At 36.6% G+C, this 15,482-nt stretch overlaps 1 protein-coding gene and 1 pseudogene across 1 annotated transcript in view; both read right to left on the reverse strand.

The window, feature by feature from the left end:
* Positions 1-15,482, reverse strand: part of XKR4 (XK related 4) — a 505,596-nt gene that overhangs the window by 282,577 nt on the left and 207,537 nt on the right.
* LOC141503518 (ferritin heavy chain-like) overlaps positions 5,383-15,482 on the reverse strand; it is a 42,680-nt pseudogene continuing 32,580 nt past the window's right edge.

A 15,482-nucleotide genomic window follows, 5' to 3' on the forward strand; every position in this document is an offset into this window, starting at 1 on the left:
GAAAGTCCTTTCCACTTGCTGGGTTTCTGTTTTCCTCAAAAGCAAAATGAGGGAAAACTAGATGACATTCAGTCACACACTGTTTTGTGATGGCTTTGATACTGTTTTTTTTTTACTTTGAACATGCATTGTCTTGAATCAACAATTAGACCATTTGACCCTTAAGGACTGGAATCAGATATCACATAGAATTCTTAGTATTACCTTAGATACTCAGAAGAAAGCTAGGAAGGAAGTTGAATCGTACAACTTTAGAATCAGAAGGCAACTTAGATATTATAGGAACCAACCCCCTCATTTTTATGATGAGGGAATTGAGGTATTAAGAGAAGAAGCCCAAGGCCAGAAAATCACAGAATTTCAGAGCTGGGAGGAACCTCAAGAACTATCTCAAGAACTACCAAAATCTGAAAACTCGTTAAAAAAAAATCCAACAATTGCTCATCCATACTTTAATGAAAAAAGAGATCATTACCTCCCAAGGTTCTCCATTTCATTTTTTGGCAGCCTAACTACAAAAAGCCAATGGATTAGATAACTTTTTGAGATAAGGATAGCCTTCTGAATTGGAGTTGGGCACTGAACTAGCTTTGGGACCTATGCCTCTTGATAACTTTTCCCAATTGGTCCTTTTTTTGTCCTCCTTGGCCAAAGAGGACAAGTTTAAACTTTCTTCCATGTTACAGTTTTTCAAATACTGGAAGAGAGTTATCCATTCCCCTCTGAATCTTCTCTTCATCAAGATAAATTTACTTTATGGAAAAGACTTGCTGTCCTTTACCAATTTGGTTTCTCCTGAAGGGACATGCTCAAGTTTAACACTGTTGTCCCTAAAATGTGTTACCAAGAAATTAGTGCAATTATCTAAATGTGATCCGACTATAGGGAAGGACAGCAGCTCCATCTTACAAGATTTATGTCTCTTGCTGAAGCTCATGATTGTAATATTTTTTTTGACTACTGTATTTTATTGTTGATTCTCATTGAGCTAACGGTCCATTATGGCCCCCAGATCATTCTTAGACAAATTACTATCTTCTTCATTTTATACTTGTGAATGTATCTCAATAAATTAAATTCAACATACTACTCTAACCCATCATGAAGTTTGTCGATCCTAATCTTTCAAGCTATTTTTTAATTTAATTTTTAATTTATGGAATAAAATAAACATCTCCATAATATAATACAATAAAAGATGATTGTACATGAAACTGCATATGTGCTATGTGCAACTCACTATTCCATTCAAATATACAGCAAAATTATCATGTAAATTGTCTTTGGTAAATTTGATGAAGATATCATCTACACTTCATTCAAGTCATTTGTAAAAATGTAAAAAAAAAAAACCTCTAGGGGCAAATATAGATCCCTGAAATCCTGTAGAGAGCAAGCTAAAAGTCAGATGAGTTTCAGAGCCTGATTCCTTGTAGGTGTCCCATAAGTCTAAAACATTTTAATAGATGAATTAATATAACTGAGACTATAATACCACAATCTCATCCTTTAATATTAAATATCATATGAACAATTTTGTCCCGATTATAACCCTGGAATTACTATGGATATTTATTCTTAAGACAAATATAATTTTCCATCAAAATGATAATTTTATAAAGCTCTCCTTAGATGGATCTCAATTAAACTGCTGAAAATATTGATATGGTTTCCTCCCTTTCTTTCCTTAGATGAGAATGTCTTGTTCTGATTTATGAAGAATCTCCTTTCTACTCTCCATTCATTTAAATCTCACAAAGGTAACAGTATAATGTATTCATAATGGTAAAATCAATAGAGGTGCATGTTGCTTTGACAATGTCTTCTCATAATTATATATTACCCATTAGTTTATGTAACAAACATCTGACCTGAGTCTGATCCAAGCAGTACTAGCTTCTTTGTTTCTTTACCCCTCCAATTAATCTCTTCTGGGATTCCCATGCCATTCATTTTCCTTCCTCTGCCTTTGTTAGTAGGATGGGATGTTGGGATTTCACTAAGTAAACCTCTTTGAAAAAGAACTACTGTAATTCAGATTTGCATTTGAGTTCACACAATTTGTTGGCCCAACAAATGATTTTGATAGTGTATTTTGCCTGTTATAATGATAATAATAGTTGACAAATTACATTATCTCATTTGAATTTCTCAACAAATCTGTGAAATAGGAAAGATTACTCATATTTTGCAAATGAGTAAACTAAGACTCAAAGAGTTTTATTATTTGCCTATGGTCACACAGCTAGTCAGAACAGGTTCTAGAATTGAATTCTTCATGATTACCAGTCTAGTACTATTTCCTTTGATTCATCTTGCAATATAAAAAATTAAGGATGGAGGCAATTCAACACTATTTCTATCAGATACTTATGTTAGCAGTTTTTGATTAGCAAAAAGGGATGTCTACAACTAAATACTTGTAATTATTGTCATGCTATCCATTACAGGTAAAATCCAAAGGAATTATAAGTCTTTTATGGAGCTACTTCTATGATTTTTGCTCTTCTGTCTAAGTAATCCATTATTTCAACTTTGTTGTTTTTAGTTGTGTCCAGACTCTTTGTGACCCCATTTGGTTTTCTTCTTGGCAGAAATATTGGAGTAATTCCTTCTCCAGCTCATTTTTCAGATGAGGAAACTAAGGCAATAAGGTTAAATGAGTATCCAAGGGTTACATAGCTAAGGTCTGCAGTCATTTTTGAACTCAGGAAAATGAATCCTCCTGGTTTCATGCTTGGAACTCTATCTATTCGATCCTTAGCTATCCTACTTTACTTTCATTTAATTCTAAATTATCTCCTTCCCTTTTAGGTAGCACACAGTCCAGAAGCCAAGGGTTCAATAAGGGATCGCTTATTGTTGATAACATAAAAAGCCTTATACTGAAGTAATAGAGGGGGTTTGGACCTTATTCAAAGGATAGGACTCTTTAGAGATAGGAAAATTTCCCTGGACAAGAATGACAGAAAAAAAAAGAAAATTGGAAGATCCAACCTCCTAACACATACAAGAGGAAGTTAAAACAAGAATGAAACTTCAAAGAGACAGGAAAAAGGAAGCTGGGAACTCTGAGTCATTTAATTAATTAATGGTGATTAAATCGATGAATATCATTTAAGGATTCAAATGATAATTTGCCTATTCTTGATGGTGGATTGTAGCTACACTCACAATAATCACATGATACTAACTGCAGTATTAGGTTGACTGATAGTAGTTATGCACTCCATTATTCATGCCAACCTTTTTAACATCATCATACTGGTGAAATTAACTTATGTTAGGCTTAATTTTTGTTTTTATCAATTATTATTTTCATTTTTTTCAAGAAACTTTTAGTTCTTTTATCATTAAAAAGATTCTTGGTACCTCCATTCCTCTAGTATACTGACTTACTTTCTTACAATTATCTTTTTTTTTTATGATGTCTTTAGCAACCATCAGTAGACACAAGTATTTAAAATATAAAGAACAAAATAGATTTTATATAAAATATGAACTATCTCCTATAGCTAATTAAAATATAACATATACACATATGCATACATATATGTATGTGTATATATATATATATATATATATATATATATATATATATATATATATATGCATAGATGTATGCATTTAGGACAGCTTGGTGGTATAGTAGATAAAATTGGGTCTGAGATCATCAGAAATTTACTTTCCGGAATTCAAATCTGGTCTCAGACCCTTACTTGCTGTGTGATCCTGTACAAGACACTTAACCCCATTTGCTTCGGTTTCCTCAACTATAAAATGAGTTGGAGAAAGAAACAGCAGACTATTTCAGTATCTTTGCCACAAAAACTCCAAATGGGATCCTAAAGAGTGGGACAAGACTGAAAATGCCTGAACAACAAGAAGAACAATGTGGATATGAAGTATGTATATGCATATATACTTTATATGTATATAAACATGTTTATACATACCACATATGCATAAATGTAAACACACACACACATATATATATAATTTAACATGATAGTAACAAAATAATCCTGCTTGTGTCTCCTTCTGAATTATTTTTTGCTTTCTTCTCTGCGTTATTTTTATTATTTTATTCATTCTTTTTATTTCTTTCTTCAACCTATTCAATAGCTTGCCAAGCTCCTTCAACAGAAGCCTTTGCTTTAATGAATAAGTAGAGTTAAGCAAAACAAAACAACCCATTGGCAATGCATGAAAGTGCATGGCTCATTTTGTGCCTCCAGTCCATTACCTCTCTGCCAAGAGGTAGGTGACATGTTTTATGAGCTGTCATTAGTAAGTATCATAATCATCCTTTCTAGTTCATCATTCTATTTGTTGATGAAAGCTTGGGTATGATTCATTACTACCCTCATTTGCACATATGTAAGATGTAATTAGTACTTGAACCAGTCACTTTTCTATTTTCTAATCTCAGTCAATTTTCATTTTTGAAAGAATATGCATTGGAAAGTTGCTTACTAATCCTCCACGACAAGTTGAAAATCAGGCGGGGAAACGATTAGTTCATTATTCCTCTGAAAGCTGAATCCCTCAAGTTTTCAGAGCAACATTTTATTTCTAAACTATGACAGAGCTAGAACCACTAGAAATGAAATACTAGAACACAGACTGCTTACTACAGTATAAATCTGCTTGCTGTATCACTGGTGAAGATAAAATAATGATACATCATCAAGACTGCAAACAAGGTTATAGGGTCACAAGATCATGGATCTACAGTTGGAAGTTCTCTTAGAGAACAGGTGGTCTAAGCTCCTCATTATACCATTGATAAAACTGAGGATCAGGGTGGTTCAGTAACTTACTTGCCCAAAGTCATCAAAGAACTATTTCAAAACACAATTTCACCTAGAAGAATAGCAGGCAGATTACTTTGAGCACAAAATCTTCTAACTTCCAGAAGAGTTGACTTTAACAAGACTAAGCCTTATAAATCTGAATGGCAAAAGCAATATACTGTTTGTACATCAGCTCTTTAGTCTACTTGGACCTAAAGGTAGCTATTGGTACTGTTGTCAATATCTTTGAACATAAAGGTAATATAGGCATGAAGGCAGTGTTTTCAGAGCTTGGAATCCAATTAAGATAAATGTATTTAGTAAAAAATGATTTTCACATCTGTTTTCTGAAGTTTAGTTCTCTTCAGTTGTGTCTGGCTCTTTAGGGGTTTTCAGATGAAGATACTGGAGTGGTTTGCCATTTCCTTTTTTTTTTTCTTCAGTACCAAGTCACTTTATTGGGATGTAAATGGTGGTCATCTTTTGATACAGATAATAAAAAGGCCAGATAACCAAAATATCCATGCACTGAAAGACAGCAGGAGTCTCTCCCACAGTTCCCAGGTATGGGGGAAGCCAGGGTGGTTTAGCTCTCATGGTCACAGTCTCCAAGGGTGTTCTTGTCAAAAAGATATCCTGCCATCTTGTGCAGGTTGGTTATGTAATCACCCAGCTGTTTGATGGACTTGACCTGTTTGTCTCCATGAAATCACATAGATGGGGGTCGTTGTTGTCAGTCGCCAGCTTGTGCAACTCTAGTAAAGACTTGATTGACGCTTTTTTCCAAGTGCAGAGCACACTCCATGGCGTTCAGCGGTCCTCGCGGTCTGGTTTCTTGATGTCCTGCGGGAAGATGCGGCCGCTGGTTCTGCAGCTTCATCATCTTCTCTGTGTGCTCATGCTCCTTGCGGGACTGGTGCACGAAGTACTTGGCCAAGTTCTTCAGGGCCATGTCATAGCGGTGGAAGTAGTAGGACATGGACAGGTAGACTTAGGAGGCATAGAGCTCCAGGTGGATCTGGCGGTTGATGGTGCCCTCCGAGTCCTGGTGGTAGTTCTGGCGCACCTGAGAGAGAGACGTGGCGGCTGAGCAGGTGGCGGCTGCTCCAACGGGAGGATGGCAGAAGTGTTGGGGAGTGGAGGTGAAGGTGGACAGGTGGCTAAGGGCGGCTCGGGCCGGGAATCACGCAGCGGTTCCGTTCAAGTACTGTTAAAGCATGAAGCCGCAGAGTCCCCTCCCTGTGTTTCTGGTTGCCATTTCCTTTTCAACTCATTTTATAAATGGGGAAACTGAGGCAAATAGGTTTAAGTGACTTTCCCAGAGTTGCACAATTAAATGTCTCGGGCTGATTTTGAACTTATGTCTTCCTCACTCCAAGGCTAGCCATCTTTCTATTATGTCACCTACTTGCCCATGATCATGTTTAGTCTTCTATTTTTAAGATATTTTTTGTTTGTTTAGGTAGGGCTTTAATCAATCACCTTTCTTGAGGAGTTCTCTAAGTCCCCAATTCTTAGGCAGATTTGGCTAAGGCATAAATGTAAATACATGTTAATGTTATTTAGTTTTCTGACTAGCAAACAGGAAAATGGGGCATGTGTATCCCTGCCAATAACCTCAGAAGTTCAAGAGGTTTTGAGAATTCCTGAGTCGGTGATTGTTGTCCAATGAAAAGTAGAGATGCCTAGTTCCAGGGGTTGCCGTTGTTACAGATCTGTAGAACTGCTTAGAGTGGGATAACACCAAAGTCTAAGGATCGAGTCTATAATTCATGATGTTTATGTTCATTCATTATTGAAAGGGCTGTGTGCTTCTATAGGATAATGTGACTATGAGGAATTCTCGTGCTATTTGTTCAGTTTATGATTATTTATAACTTAATATGGACACATTTATTGACCTCAGTTACTAGAAACTATGGTACTGTCCTGAAGGCTTGAATGTTGAGGTATCATTTCAGTTAAACTGGAATCTGTAATTATCAGATTTCTTTGCATAAATTAATATCTTCAGAATCATAGATCCTCAAATTCTACTTCCTATATTAAACAAAAACTCAAATGACTCCTTGATGGTTTACAATATCTACAATTCTCACTTTATGTAGACCTCTATGTAAATAATTTTTACTTAACGTAAATTTTCTGATAGACATGGAGGTGAAGGCAGAAAGAGGCCTATGAACTGGAAGGAGAGGACCAGTAAATGATATAAGCAATAATGGAGGCTGGGGACAGAGAAAAGGGAGCAGGAAGACTGGACCAGGAACTGAATATACGGGCAGGTGGGAAGTGCAAAGGTCTCCTCTCTCAGAACCAGAGGACTTAAGTCAAGCTCCTGATCTAGGGAGTATCCACAGATCAGTTCTTCTACTTTTACTTGAAAGGTTTTTTTTTTTTTCTTTTTTACCTTTGGTGAGGAGGGGAGAGCGCACAGTATTATACAATGAAGTTAACAAAGGTATTTTAGGGAATGTGAATTTCTTTCAGAATTATTTACATATTCTTCTTTAAGGATATGATTTCTCTCTCATCATATTCAATTTGGATCAATGTATACCATGGAAACAATATAAAGACTGGCAAATTGCTTTCCGTGGGTGTTGGGGGGGGGGGAAGTAAAATTGGGGGAAAATTGTAAAACTCAAAATAAATAAAAATCTTTAATAAAACTTAAAAAAGAATTATTTACATAAAGTCAAATTTGTAAGGGAAGAAAGTAAAAGAAGTCAAAAAGATAATTCACTGCATTTCTCTCCCTCCCCAGGAATGTGACAGAGATTAATGAAAGAATTTTTATGAAATGCTTTGCTATCTTTAAGTGAAAAGGTGCTATATAAATAGTGCTACAGCACTTATTTTAAATATTTATTGTTTACATTTGCATGCCACTTCATATTTAACATCCTAATTATCTATTTCAATATTTTATACCATCCAATATACCAGGGAATTTATCCATCTGCCTAATCATGAAATGTTGAAGCTGAAAGGGACTTTATAAGTCATCTATCCCAGACACCTCATTATACAGATGAGGAAACTGGGAGATGGAAATGTGTTGTCATCCAATTTGTCACTGGCCAAGTAAAGCTTCATAATTCCCAGCCCAATGTTCTTTCCCTTGCATCATATGGGAGGGGGACAAGAAAGAGCTTGAATTCTTTTATGTTGGAGGAGGTTTTTCTGGACCTTTAATTTCCCTTTGCCTTCTTTCTGATTGTTTCAATCTGTGTATGAAACTTCCAGGGCTCCTTCTGCAGTGTGTATTTCCTCGCCAAGACTGAAATACTCCCTCCAAGACTTTCTTTGGGTAAAAGATCAAGTTTTACTTGTCCTACAGCTGAGCAGCTAATGCTAAAGCTGGGTATTTAGTATTTTTGAGTCATTGCTTTACTTTTTTGGCTTTTTTTTTGTACATTTCTATATTAAATAAATCTTAGTTTGTGGTCTTCCTTTGGTAAGACATTTGATGTGGGAACTGGTCTGTTTCAAGCCCCTGTTGACCGAAGGGGCTTCATTTTTAACTACTGATTTTCTCACTCATGTATCTGGTAGTTCCTAAGTCCACAATATTGGTTTAGACCACTATGTTTAAGCAAGAAATTCAAGACTCTATTGATCAATATTTATTGATCATATATTCAAGGTTAGAAAACTTTCTTAATCACCATGTCTTTGTGATTGAGAATGGAGGGCGAGTATCCTCAGTTCAGGCCACCCACTGATTGACTGCCCTTAACTCCCTTCTTCCACTCAATCCAAGTGAATTTTACCAGCAAAAATAATCAGATATAAAGGCAGACCCAGAGATCTAGTGCACATCCCACCCTCCACCTGACTATGTTGTTGTTGTTGTTGCTTTTGAGTCATATTAGACTAATTCTCCAGGATCCCATTTGAGTTTGCTCTTTTTGTTTTTGTTTTGACAAAGATACTGGAGTGGTCTGTCATTTCCTTCTCCAGTTAGACATCCTATCTCTAGGCCTGGCACTCCATCCACTGTGCCACTTAGCTGACCCAATATGAAGCTATAAGGCTAGGGAATCAAATGCTTGAAGAACTGCCTTATATGAGTTCCTTTGAGTGCTTCTGTTCCTTCTCAATGCCTTACTCACGATTTCTTACTTTTTAATGTATATTCATTTTTGGAGCCTAGATCTCTTTAGCTCACAGAGGCTAGAACTACATCAGCCATTCATCTATCAATGAAAGCTTTGATCCACTCTGCATTTACATAGTATAGCTTCACCACTCCCTATGCATCCTGATCTCCCCCTCCCTATTCCCTCTCTCTGAAGTTCACCATATTGCTACCATAGTGCAGAGGATAGAGCTCTGGCAACCCCAAGAGAACAGCTAGGTGGCACAGTGAATAGAGCACTGGTCTTTGATTCAGGAGGTTGGGAGTTCGAATCCAGCCTCAGACACTTGACTCTTATTAGCTGTCTGACCTTGAACAAGTCACTTAACCCTGATTTCCTCACATCCAGGGCCATCTCCAGTCTTCCTGATTCATATCTGGCCACTGGATCCAGATGGCTCCACAGGAGAAAGAGGCTGGTGACTACATGCTTGTGATGGCATCACCTTCCTGAAGTGGTGGTCTTCTTTGAAAAAAATGAAGGACAAATATTGTTATTATTAGCATAGATAGTGAATTATCTCTAGCCTGGAGCTCAGAACTCCCCAAATCAATTAATCTATTAACTTCAGCCTCTGGAATAGCAGGGATTATAGGTCTGGGCCACCACACCCAGCCTAATGAGGCTTTAAATCTTTGTTGCTGTTATTACTTGAGCAAACAAGACTTTTGCTTAGTCTTTTTGGATAAGACATAGAATCTATAACATTTAGTCTGAGATTAGTGAAAGAAGATTCAGAAAATCATCTTAGAAAATAGGGTAATGGGAAGCCCAGCCCAACGCATCCCAGAGATCACCTGCAACAGCATGAAGGGATGATGGGAGAACTCTGCTGCACCTGGGTGAGGGTGGAGTAAGGAGCACTGGCCACAGAACCTGAAGAGAATCGGGAGAAATCAGCCTGCACCTCCAGAGATGGTAAGGGAAGTCTGCAGAGATGTCTCTGCTCTTCCTGGGGCAGGACTCTGCTGTTTGCCTACACTTAGACCCAGGGTGCAGTTTGGGCTTCCATACTCAAATAGCTGGATCCTGCCTTATAACCTCAAGGCAGAGGGCAGTGCTGTGGTCATCTACATATCAAAGCACAGGCAAGAGAGCTTAAGACCTTGGAGGAATAAACCTCACAGTGGAATGTCCCCCCCCTCCAAAAAAAACCCCAAAGCCTTGGAAGTGCTGTAAATTAGTCTTGGATTGAGGAAATGAGTAAACAATAGAAAAAGAAGGATCTGACCATAGAGAATTATTTCAGTCCTATGGAAAATCAAAACACATACTCAGATGATGACAAAATTGAAGCTTCCATATCCAAAACCTCCAAGAGAAATAGAAAAATGGGCTCAGACTATGGATGAGCTCAAAAAAGACTTTGAAAAGCAATTAAGGGAGGTGAAGGAAAAATTGGGAGGAGAAATGAGAGCAATGCAGAAAAATCATGAAAACCAAATCAAAAGCTTGGTGAAAGACATACAAAAAAATACTGAAGAAAATAATATGTTAAAAAGCGTTGTAGGCCTAATAGAAAAAGCAAAAAAAGAAAAGGCAAATGAGGAGAAGAATGCCTTAAAAAGCAGAATTGGCCAGCTGGAAAAGGAGATAAAAAAGCTTTCTGAAGAAAACAACTCCTTCAAATACAAAATGGAACTAAAGGAAGCTGATGACACTGCAAGAAAGCAGGAAGAAATAAAACTCTTCCAAAAAAGCCAAAAATGAGAAGAAAATGTGAAATATCTCATTGGAAAAACAACTGACCTTGAAAACAGATCCAGAAGAAATAATTTGAAAATTATTGGACTCTCTGAAAGCCACGACCAGGAAAAGAGCCTAGGCTTCATTTTTCAAGAAATAATACAGCAAAATTGCCCTGAGATCCTTAGAAGCAGAGGGTAAAATAGAAATTGAGAGAATTACCCGGTCACCCCCAGAAAGGGATCCCCAAAGAAAAACTTTCAAGAATATTATAGCCAAATTCCCAAACTCCCAAATCAAAGAAAGAATTCTAAAAGCTTCCAGAAACAGACAATTCAACTACAGAGACTCCATAGTCAGCATTACACAGGATCTGGCAGCATCTACATTAAGGGCTCATAGGGACTGGAATATGATATTCCGGAAGGCAAAAGATCTTGGTTTACAACCAAAAATCAACTACCCAGGAAAACTGAACATCCTCTTTCAGGGGAAAAGATGGATTTTCAAAGAAACAGGGGAATTTCAAACTTTCCTAACGAGACGACCAGAACTGAACAGAAAGTTTGATCTCCAAGTATAAGATGCTGGTGAACCATAGAGGGAGTGGAAGACAGGGACTGACTATGAAGAACTTGATGTTGAACTGTTTGTATTCCTGAATGGGAAGAAGATATTGATAACTCATAGAACTTTCTCATTTATAAGAGCTGTTGGAAGGAGTATATATAGATATGGCATAGCAAGGAGCAGAATATAATGGTATGATGTGGTAAAGGGATGGAGTCAATGGGCAATGGGGTAAAGTACTGGAGGAAGGAAAAGGAGATGAAGAAGAAGCTGAGAGATTTCACATGAGTCAAAAAAAGAGCTTTTTCAAAGGAGGGGAGGGGGGGAAGGCAAGGGGGAATGAGTGAGCCTTCATTCTCATCAGAAAAGGCTCAGGGAGGAAATTACATACATACTTAATAGGGTGAGGAAATCTGTCTTGCCCTGGAGAAGGATGGGAGGAAAGGGGGGAATAGGTGATAGAAGAGAGGGAAGATCGAGGGCGAGGGTACTCAGATGCAATACACTTTTGGACAGGGCCAGGATGAAAGGAGAGAGAGAGAATAGAATAAATTGGAGTGGGGAGAAATAGAGTAGAGGTACAGCTAGTAATAGCAACTGAGGGAAAAATATTGAAACAACTTTTCTGGTGGACTTATGATAGGGAAAGCAACTCACCCCAGAGACAGAGCCTTGAAATCTGAACACAGACTAAAGTACATTTTTTTTTCTCTCTCTCTCTAATCTTGAGGTTTCCCATCTTTTGGGGTGTGTGTGTGTGTGTGTGTGTGTGTGTGTGTGTGTGTGTGTGTGTGTGTTTACTCTTATAACATTCAATTTACATCAATGTATGGCATGGAAACAATATAGAGACTGTCAGACAGCCTGGGGGGGAGGTAAGGAAGGGGGGGGGGATTGTAGAATTCAGATCCTTGCAAAAAAAAATGATGGGTACATATTACTATTGTATATAATTGGAAAACAAATAAAATGTTGATAAAAAATTTAAAAATAGAAAAAAAAAAGAAAATAGGATAATGGAACCTTGGGTTTGAATATTTTCAGATATTTCCTTGGCTGAGTGATGCTGGCCATGTCACTTAAACTTTCTCTATAAAAATGAAGATAATAGGTCCCACATCGCATCATTGTGGTAAAGCTCAAATAATATGCTTGAAATGCTGTGAAAACTTTTATGTGCTATATAAATGCTAGTTGTTATTGTTATCATTATCCTATGGCTTGACCTCTTCATTTTCAGGTGACAAAGTTGAATCTCACTGAGGTTAAATGATTGCCTAAGACCACACAGCAAGTAACAATAATCAGATTTGAACCAAGTCTACTGAAAACAAACTAAACTATAATAATTATAGATTTTTTCCTTTCATGTTCAAACATATATTAAGATATTTGTATAAATCTGAGTACTTACTGAACTCCTGTACTTTTATAAAAAATCTTTTATAAAATTTAGCATACCAGTTAGTTTTAAATTAATATGATTTTGTTCAAAGGTGACATTTAGTTTCCTTTTGGATATTTTCACAGATCAACTCAGAAAGACTAAGAACTAAGAGGAATGATGAATAAAACTAATCTTCCATATATCTAGAAAAACTTGTCATTTTTTTTCTTATCACTGCTCAGAAAAACAAGGATGAGATCAGTTAGGATAGAATGGAAAAGAGAAAGGTTTGAATCTAAGCATCATTGGGTTGATAGTTAAAGGAAACACTAAATTTCCATATTTAGTATACCATGAAACTTGAAAAGTACATCACAGGATAGTAAGAACTTTAACTTGATATCTGCAAAATCATAGAACTAGATGAAATATAAAGACTGTTTAGTTCAATCTATTATTTTATAATGAACAAAAGTGAAATCCTTGAAACTTAGCCAAATGATTTCCTCAAGGTGAAATAGCTAGATTGTAGCAGAACTGGGATTAGAACACAGGTCTCTTAAATCCTGGACCAGCATTCTTCCTACTTCTTCCAATCATGCTTTCTCCTCTTGATGGAGCAATCTTTTTTTTTTTTATTTCTTTGCCTTTCCAAAGTCTCTTGGACTTAGATTTCCCAAGAAGAGTTTCCTGAGTATCTGTATGGTCTTAGATAAATCTTTAATAGTCCTATGCCTTAGCTTCAGCCACTGAAAAAGAGGATGTTGAACTGAATAGCAGTTAGGGTTGTTTCCAGTTTTAGATCATTTATCCCATGATAAGATAGCATGTGAATAAAAAAAAGATTTTGGAACAAAAGAAAAGTTTGGATGAAGAACAGAGAAATGGAGCTAATGTGTCAAATGAATAATGAAGAGACAATATTGGATTATTTTTCTAGGTCATTTCTGTTTTCAAGATGGTATGATGTAGAAAGGGAAATAGGAAATACTAATCATGAGAACTTTTCATCTTAAAATTACAATATGTTCTTTGTTAGGCATGTGATAAATTGCTGAGTTTCAAAAACATGAATTAATAATAAAGGCTGCCTTCATTAAAGTCCTATTTTAGTTCTTCATTTGTGTGGAGGGGTTGCTGGATGTTGAAAATTATGCAAGTGGAGGGCAAGTTTGGCAAGTCGCATCTCAAAGAATTTTAAGATCAAGATCTGAGTTAGACTTGGTTTCTATTGTATGAGGACCAGAAAGTTTCATTGTAAAAGTGACAGCTTAGTGATGAATTTTTGTCTTGTAACCTCAATGTATGAGGATCATCTACTAAGCTATGCAAGGACTCTGAGTTCCATCCCTGGAAAGAAGGTTGGTGAAAGCACAGATCTGTTAAAGCAGAAATACTTAGTTTGAACACTAATGTCAAAAAAATACCTGGATAGGTATGTGGATCAAAGAGATAATTTTTATCACAATTATGTTTTACCTTTAACCACATCATTCTCCTTATCCTTCTGTAGTTTAATTTCAAGAGTTGATTCAATGAGTTGCCAACCAGGGTCAAATCTATTACTACTGTTATATTATGTATGGCATCTGGACACTAGGTTCATAACAAATTATGGCTTAAGTATTATGAAATATACATGGGAAAATGTCCTTGTCTTCATGAAATATAGCTATGGTATCAATCGAAAGTCCATTGAACCTGGAGTTATAAAATTTAGGTATGAGAGAGCAAACTGATAGAATGGATAAAATATGGACTTCTAGCTAGGAAAATCTGGTTTTATGTTCTTCTTCAAAACCAAATTATGAACAAGTCACCTAACCTGTCAGAGCGTCAGGAAACTCTCTACATCTATAACTTATAAAGAAAGTTTTGAACTACAATGGCAGAGGAAGTTTCCTCCCAAGAGTTCCAAGGGGTTCCACAAAAACAAAATGATGGAGAAAGGTAGAAGTGTAGAGAAGTAAAAATAGAGCAAGAGAGAAGAAGGGGGGTGGCTAGGTGGCGTAGTGGATAAAGGACCGGCCTTGGAGTCAGGAGTACCTGGGTTCAAATCCGGTCTCAGACATTTAATAATTACCTAGCTGTGTGGCCTTGGGCAAGCCACTTAACCCCATCTGCCCTGCAAAAAAAAAAAGAGAGAAGAAGGGAAGGAAGAAAGTAATAAAGGAAAGAAAAGAGGTAGGAAGAGAAGAAGGAAGGAAGGAAGGAAGAAAGAAGGAAGGAAGGAAGAAGGAAGGAAGGCAGGCAGGCAGGCAGACAAACCTAATAGAGGAATCTAGTCCATGCTCTACTACTCATTAGCTTTGTATCTTTGAACAGGTCAAACCATTTCTCTTAGACTAAACTTCTTCACTTGTAAAATGTAGATTATCATATTATTTATCACACAAAAATAAGGTTCCAAGACATTTTATGAATATGAATTGTCATAATTATGTGAGAAATAAGGACTGGATGGTGCTTTCACTGATACAGAAAGCTTCTTGATGAACCATTGCAAAGTATGTCTATTTTTGTGGTAAACTAAGCTCTTCCCAGAAAACTAGTAAGTATCTGTGGTACAGTTTAGATAATGATCTCAGCCCAGGCCTCTCATTAGCATCAATATATCATCAAAATGCATCTGTCAATACTAGAAGGCTTATATTCAGTCAAATGATCAGAGTGACTAACAATGCTATATTTATATGGTTTTTTCAAGTTATCTTTGCAATACAAAAGAATAATGGAACTAAATAAAGCCTGGACAGTTCTTGCACTGACTATAAGTCTGTCAGTCCATCTTGAAGTGACCAATTATCAGGAAAAGTTGCTGAGTTTTTTGATCTCTCTCCAAAACTCAACTAAATATAAAAATACTGACAATAAACTAGAATAAGCTAATGGGGTAGG

Source organism: Macrotis lagotis, chromosome X (assembly GCF_037893015.1).
Source record: "Macrotis lagotis isolate mMagLag1 chromosome X, bilby.v1.9.chrom.fasta, whole genome shotgun sequence".
NCBI lineage: Eukaryota > Metazoa > Chordata > Mammalia > Peramelemorphia > Peramelidae > Macrotis > Macrotis lagotis.